The following is an 8,553-nucleotide window of genomic DNA, read 5'->3' as shown; positions in this document are numbered from 1 at the left end:
ACAATCGTTACTAGTGTAAACTGGGAGAGTACATTTGGATTTATGATGATAAAATTTTTCCCATTGGATATAGTCTTGGTAGTGTATGACATTGACTGGCAATGTTATACCACGGTGTGTTATTTTTCTTGTCCGATACCAATTCCTTTGAATCTAGAGCAGGGTTGTTACTGGATGATTAGGCTGTTTTATTTTGGGTTGTCTTTGATTGATGTATTCATGCTTGATACATATGCATGAATTTTGTTTAGATATACCGGTAACCATGAGTGTTGGTAGCATAAGGTTGGTCTCTTTGATTGAGCTGGTATGCTGATTTTGCATGTATATCATGATTGTTTTGGGTTGTAGGAGTCCTGTGGTAGACTGTCCATTTGCAAGTAGTATATGTATGCATGTTCTGATATGGTTTGAAGGTTCCTAGTGGATTATAGATATGTAGTTCGGTGTATGTATCTGGATGTATTATTGAAGATATCTTGTTGATTAAATCCGAGATGTAGTATAAGTACATCGGTGGTGTTTTGATGGAGACATTTTGTCGATTTAATCTGAGTTGGGATATGTACATATGTGTTTGGTGTGGTATCTGAGGTAACTTTTCGATATGTTTGATTTGTGACTGTGCACCTGAGTTTAGTATGCTTTATTGGAAGTATATGTGGTTATACTCTGGGCATAGGTGAAGATATGTCATGTGGGTGTTGTTTGAGGTGTATTATTGATTTTACCTACATTGATTTTGCACACGTGTTCGGTATGTATTGTTGGAGGTATCATACTGAATATACCTGAGGTGTGAGTATGTTTGGTGTATAATAATTGGAGGATTTTGTTGATCATACATATGTTGTGTGAGCATGTGTGCTAGGTGTATACATTGGTAGCAGTATGATGATTCTACTTATACTGAATGCAGAATGTGGAGTGACTGCATTATGTCATTTGTTGAATTAACTCATCAACTAATTTTCCTATTAGTGGATGACCCACTAGGATGCTGATAGAGTTGATGATGGATTTGATTAGTTACTAGGTTGTTATATCCTAGGCTAACCACAGCGAATTGTGGTAGAGAAATCTTGTACAGTCTCTAGCTGGATAGTTAGGTGCCTTGGGGTACTTGAGTATTGTTTTGTGGTGGAGCGTTGCTCCCACATATCACGGATTGCTGGTAGCGGAGCATTGCTCCTATATTTATTGCAGATACATATTTCAGATTATTTGTGGTGGAGTGTTGCTCCCACATGTTGAGGATTTCTTGTGGTAGAGCGTTGCTCCCACATATGTGGTGTTTCCTGTGATGGAGCGTTGCTCTCACTCTGGAGGATTTATTCTTTGGTGATTTATGTTATTGATGATCAGATTTTTTTCGATTTATTATTGGAGATCCTATGGATAGGAATGTCTGTGATACGGACATTATGTGTCTTGGTTTTTGCCGTAGAGGCTTACAGTGCCTTAGATGTTTTCAGGGACTCGATGATCCTGGTATGTCGAGGATGTTTGGATAGGTTTCCATTATCTTTGTGGACGATGTTGTGATCTATTACGGATCCGAGGTGAGTCACGTACACTACCTTTGCATAGATCTAGAGATGATTCGACGAGAACATCTATATGTGATTATCAGTAGTGCTGGTTTGGATTGTTTTATGTGAGATGTTTGAGCCACACGATCACCAATAGAAGTATACCGTGATTCCACATGAGATCGAGATTGTTACCGTCGGGAGTAGACGGAGTCAATAGAAGAGGCTTGCAACCTCCTTTGTTTGGCCGATATTTCCGGAGATACGTTGAGGGTTTCTCACGGATTGCTATGTCACTGACACGCCTGACCTGGAAAGGCGTGAAGTTCACTTGGACTGAGGATGACAAGACCAGCTTCTAGGAGCTGAAGCGGAGACTAGTGTTGGCTTCGATTTTTGGTTTTTACTTTCTGGAGAGGACGGATTTGTCCTCTACACCGACGCGTTTCTACAGGGTATGGGTGCTGTTCTGGTGCAGCACGTTAGAGTATTCTTATATGCTTCTCGATAGTTGAGGGAGCCTGAGAAGAAAATACTCAGTTCATGATCTGGAGTTGGCCGCTATTATTTTTGCCCTGAAGATTTGGCGGCAGTTCCTGTATGATATTACATTGAGATTCTCACTGACCATCGGAGTCTCAAATATCTGTATACTCAAAAGGAACTTAATCTGCGACCGAGGAGATAGATGGAGTTCCTGAAGGATTATGATTGTACCATTAGCTATCACCTGGGAAAAGCTAATGTGGTTACCGATGCACTTAGCTAGAGGTCCAGAGGGACTTTAGTTTGCCACCGAGTTGTGGTCACAGTTTTGATTCAGGATTTCTCTGTGTTAGACCTTGAGGAGCAGGGACAGACCGAGCAGGGTAGTCTCGTTACCATAATTGCTCAGTCGTCGATCAGGATGAGAATCCGAGAGGCCCAGTAGTTGGGACCTCATAGAGCTCAGCGAGGCAGAGTGGTCCTTACTATCGGACAGAGGATGACAGAGGCATAAAACTGCTGGAAGTGTTATACTGACCGGAGTCGGAGACTCTTAGAGTTCTCCATTTACGACCATGTATTTTTACAAGTTTCACTCACGAAAGGGGTGAAGAGATTGGCCTCAAAGGTAAGCTAGCTCCGCGATATATTGGATTTTTCCACATCTCGGAAAGGATTAGAGCGGTAGCTTACCGGTTGGCACTATCGCCGTCTTTGGCAGGCGTCCACGATGTATTCCACGTATCTATGCTGAGGAGATACGTATCTGACCCGACACATGTGCTGACAGATATCTCAGTTCCCGTTCAGCCTAACGTAATTTATGAGGTGATTCCGGTATGGATTATAGACCGGAAAGAGCGTTAATTGCGGAACAAGACTATCCGGCTGGTTAAAGTCGGATGACAGCATTATTCGGATGAGGAGGCTACTTGGGGGTTCGAGGATACTATCCGAGCTCGATATCCCCATCTTTTCACTTGAGGTATGTGATTTATTTACCGTTCAGCATTTATACTCTATATCTGTTGTTAGTACTTGCTGATGGTAGATAACGAAATTTGGGGACCAAATTTTTATTAGTGGGGGAGAATGTAAAATACCGAAAAAATGACGATTATTAATAAGGGAATTTTCTGGAATTTTTGGAGATTTTTCGGGAATTTTTCGGAGCTCGTACGGACGAGTTGACGGGGATAAAAACGGGGTCCGGAAAAACCTGTTTATGCTACCCTATTTTAATGAGGAAAAGTTTTCTTTTCTTTTCCTTTTTCTTTTCTTTTTCTTTTCCTTTATTTTTCTCTTGTTTTCGCCGTATCCTTCTCTTCGCCCGCGCCTGCCCTCTCCGAGCCCCCCCTGTTCCTTCCCTCGCGCACCCGAGCCACCGGCGTGCCCTAACCGCCGGCCCGGCGGTTTCTCCGAGGCCGAAGCCTTAAACCCCTCGGCCCTCCTTTTCTTCTTCTCCTCTCTGTGGTCGCGCGACACCGCCGGTCCTTGCTGCTGCCCTAGCGCCGAAGCTTCGTCCGAGCCTCCACTTGACTGTGCCCTAGATCCGCCGCCGGTCGAGTTTTTCTTCTGCACGAAGCCAACCGATTGCTGATCTTTTCTTCTGTGCTCAGCCGCGACTCCCATCTCACGGCGCCACCTGATATCTGCCCTAGCGACAACAGACGTCGCCGACGCTGATCCACCTCCGCCGGCCACTGGTCTGATAGCGCCGGCCAAACTCCTCTGCCCTAGTTGCATTCGGTGCCGCTGCCGTCTCTCGACCCGAACCAGCGCCGCCGTCGCCTGTGCCCTAGCGCCGGCGACTGAGTTTCCTCTGTGCCCTAGTTTTTACTCTTCACGGTTGTACTGTCTATGTTGTTACTGTGCCCTAGCTGTGATCGAAGAGGTAAGGGAAACTATGTTTTGTTGTTGTATTGTAGGGGTGGAAAGATTTCTTGGTTGATTTCTTGATCTCTTTGATCTGGACAGCGTTACTTAGGTTTCCAGCAGTTACCTTTGTTTTGACAGCAACTAGCTTAGGCTGTGAAGATAGATCCGAGCAGTAAGGTGGAATTCAGAAGGTGAGGTACTGTTCTGTGAAGTTGGAATCATCAATAGAGTTAACAAGAATGGTTAATTTGGGTACATATATTGAATTATGTGTGAATTAGGGTTCTTGTTAGATAAGTAGTTGATTTAGCTGTTTGATACAAGTTGAATAGCTAAATTATATGTGTTGAATTATGTGGGTTTGAGGATTTGATTTAGTTAATTAATTTATATGTAATTAACTAAATCTGTATATTATGTGATACAGGACTTTGATTCGAGACGGTGTCTCGACGGGTATATCGATTAGCGTATTGGACCATTTCGATTGGAGGCGGGTACTTTGACTTATGTCTTTTGATATGCATAATAAAGTGTTTAACATATAGCAAGAATTGTGTTTTCCATTTTATTCGGTTGGTCACTACATGATCTGTTACATGTTGTTTGTTTATTTATTATGCACTGCATGTTGTTATTTATCTGACCATACATGCTTCCGGTAGTGACCCAACCATGTGATACATCATGTTCTGGACCTAGGGTTTTATATGATACCCTATCTGTTTGTGTACCTTCCATTTGATACATTGACTTGTGGTACACCTTGTATTTGTGTATGGATCTTGCTATGCTATTCATGAGATTGCCATGCTTAGTGTCATGCATCATGTTTGCATGCTGTGCGATTATTGGCTCCGCTATGGTTGAGCCCATCGCCAGTTACATGTACTGCACACACCACCACCACCCATGGGTTAGTGGTATATCAGACAGGTGTGTGGCGGTTCTGCTGTTTGGCTCCGTTGGTCTGAGGACTCAGCGTGGTAGCCGGCAGTCAGTTCCGCTCTGTTTGGCTCCGCTGGCATTTAGTGTAGCAGCGTAGTAGCCGGCAGATGGTGGACTTTGTTTGGCTCCGTTGGTCAGATGACTCAGCGTGGTAGCCGGCAGAGATATCCTCCCCGTCATTGTGTACCGGGAGATGAGAGCATTGAGCTCCCCCATTTATGATTTGGGGCCAGAGGACAGGAGTACTCCGACAGCATTCCGTCCACTCAGTCACTGTCAGGAGCAGTGATGTCCGAGTGCACGGTCACCATATGCATTTATTGCATTTTATTGTTTGTGATTGTTGCACTTATATGCTGCATTTGTATGGATGCATTTGATTGACATGCATACAGGATTATGATTTTCTCCGGTCTGACGACCTGTTACCTTTGTACCTTGATTCCGGTTAGTACAGTTATCTCCTGATTTCATTTCAGTTGCATTTATTCCTTCTCGTATTCAGGAGACTGTACGCATGATTAGTGTTATCTGTTATTTGTTTTATTATGTATATCAGTTGTACCTGCTGAGTGTTGGACTCACCCCGCCTCCATTGTTGATATTTTCAGGTTGAAGCTGTCCGGAGCAGTTCCAGTTGCTGGCCCCCCATCTGCATGTAGAGCTAGTTCTCTACTAGTTCGCTATTCGTTTTATTTTGGCCTTTTTCTATATCAGACTTTGTTTTAGCATTGTCTTTGGATTTTTACTATGGATATTGTATGGAGTGATACCTTTTGATGGATTTTTGATATGATATTGGATTTCATTCTACTACGTACCTGCCTAGACGGCAGAAGAGGTGAGTTCGTTGGATTTGAGCTTTACGAGTGTAGTGGAGTAGGGTGGATTTCGAGTCAGAGTCCTATTGTTATTGATTACTGTTATTAACTGCGTGGTTGTGACAGCCAGAGGCTGGATATCGTTATTAACTGCGTGGTGTTTGTCTTTATTTTTTTTGTTATCATTCCAGCCGCCTGTGGCTGATGTATATGTGATATGTAGAAAGTTTCATATTGTCCGCCGTACAGGGGAGATGCTGCCGAAATTTCTTCGAACAGAGACTCCTCTGGGGCGTGACACAACTACTGCTAATCAGAAATTAGAAATCAACTCTTGCTAAACAGAAATCAGAAATGCATCACAATTTACTGTTTACTACAAATAAAGGGTTACATGTAGGTGAGGCAATTCCTGGTGATGGACAAGCTTCGCAAGCTACTTGAGCCAGTTGATCTTGGTGAGCCTAGGCACGCAGATCAACCAGTACAAAGTGAGATGGGCAATCCACTCAATTAAGCCTAGCTCAATAATGTCATCAAAGAGTTAATCAATAAGGTAGAGAATGAACATGGATTAACAGAAAAATAAAATCTAAAAAAACTTATATTTATTTCAAATAATTTATGATCTATGAATCTATATGCTTCATGGAATACACAATTGCAATTTTTCCCAAAAAGAAAGAAAAATATCATTTCATATTTGATATGAAGGAAACATGAAATGTCTTTCTTGTAAGTTGCAAACTGAGAAAGGAATTGGGCCAATTCACAAGTAGGAGTTTCCTAGTCTTTATGTGATCGAATATAAATTTGCATCGAAAAAGTTTTGCAGATATGCCATGAAAATAACAACACATTATTTATTATCTCAAAAAGGTTAAATGCCAAAAAAAATGTAGATAGACAAGTCATTTAAAAATCAAATTCAGCCAAAGTTTCCATGGAACTGACGCAATGAAACCTTGAGAGGCATCTAACTAGAGGCAATGAAGTGATTTTGAAAATGAATACCTCAATGCTTTGCATCCTCTTCCTCGTAGAACTTTGAGTATTGTTCGTAATCCATTAATGAATTCACTTCTCCATTGGTGCTCGATTTGAGCTTTACGATCCAGCCATCCTCGAATGAACTTGCATTAACCTTTTACAAAGACAAATGATAGTATCTCAGTATTATCTAATTAATTAAGTGACTGCGTCACAGTTAAAAGACATGAATGTTGAGCGTTCATAAAGTTTCAAGTATCAATTGAAAAGTACTTGAGAGTTGGCTATCTATCATAAATAGAAAGCTAAGAAGATACTTCTGGTAGTGACACACTAAGTAAACAATAACATAGCAATATATAATGCTTAGATTCTTAAAAGCCTATAATTACATTCTAACACATGGAATATTCTGTTTTGACAACACATATGCTCATCTTCATTTCACATTCAGTATTGACTACTGCTTCTTTAGATGATCAAAAACAATAAAATGTGACAAGTATGAAAAAATAAGAGTATTTATTTTATAGATTAATTAACAACTAATTTTTTAGAAACTCACCAACCTAGGAGAACCATTTAACTCAGTATTTCAATGATTACCTTGATACTCTCAACTGCACCAAAATTTTTTGCCCTGCTTCACGTAGGAACCAACTTCTAGTAATGCAATATACACAACATCACCTAAATGATCCTGTAAGAAAACACCACATCGATCTTGAAATTAATAAGAAGATGGCACTGATACTTGATGGAACTAATATGAAAATAAAATCACCTGAGCATGGTCAGTTATTCCTATTGTTGTAGTAGAGCCATCAACTTTAACCCACTCATGTGTGTTAGCATATTTCAAATCTTTAATAACTGTAAGCAAATAGTTTGAGTCGTGTACATTTTTAAAATGACTATTTAATATAAGGAAAAGTTGCGAGGAGTGTATCAACTCTCTTATACCCGTCCTTAAACTTCATTAGAAAGGTCAAATACATCATGCCACTAAATTATTTAGATGTTATTTAGATCTTTATATTTGATCTTTAAACATATAGAATTTACAATGACTACTATCTCCATTTCCCCACATAAATTTTAAAAATGAAACTTCCATAGCTTCTTATACTTCAGGATCTAAGGCTTCCATAATAGATCATTCATCATCAAATACAATAAGTTCTTTTTTTCCTAATAGAAACATGGTTGAATCTCGCCATTAATGATGCATCTACATGCTCTATTTTGCTCACATCCATATCAAAAATAAATTAACTAATGAAGAAAGAGACGAATCACCCATCACTATCAAATTAGAAATAGCAACAAAATCTGGCCAGACCAACCTAGACTAAATTTCACAACTAGATCCAGAGGAGATTCACAAGTTGCAATAGCATCATGTGATACGGATCCAGAGGAGTAAAAAATCAAGAAGCAAATCTACCAAAGATGTCCCAACGTTCCTTTTTCTAGGGGGACATATCTCGACCCCCCTTCCCCATCTTGTTCATTTCACCATCAACTCTGAGGTTTCAGCAGATCAGAGACGTACCTATGGAGAAGGCACTAGGCCAAGTGGAGATCTTGAGGTAGGAGGCGGCCCTCGAAGCCCACAACAACCTAGATGCCATTATTATGATCTTGAGGTAGGACGATGCACACTGCTAGGAGGCCCAGCTACAATGCCAATGCCGTGCCCATCATTGAAGATGGGTCCAAGGTGGTCGTCACCTCGATGATCGCATCCCACCTGCCTATCGAATCTTGGAGGAGGAAGGACGGAGATCGGCCAAGGGAGAATGTCGGCGGAGGAGGGAGGAGAAGGGAGAAGAGAAGAGCCGGTTGGAGCAGTAAAAAAGAAAGGATAGGAGGAGGTGATGAAGAGAGAGGGATTT

The 8,553-nt window shown here is 41.2% G+C and overlaps 1 pseudogene; it reads right to left on the bottom strand.

Annotated features, from left to right (window-relative positions):
• Positions 1–6,680: 6,680 nt before the first annotated feature.
• On the bottom strand, positions 6,681–8,289 carry LOC121990257 (annotated as a pseudogene).
• Positions 8,290–8,553: the final 264 nt, after the last annotated feature.

Source organism: Zingiber officinale, chromosome 6B (genome assembly GCF_018446385.1).
Source record: "Zingiber officinale cultivar Zhangliang chromosome 6B, Zo_v1.1, whole genome shotgun sequence".
NCBI classification, from domain to species: Eukaryota; Viridiplantae; Streptophyta; class Magnoliopsida; order Zingiberales; family Zingiberaceae; genus Zingiber; species Zingiber officinale.
This window is presented reverse-complemented; position numbering and strand designations above follow the sequence as displayed.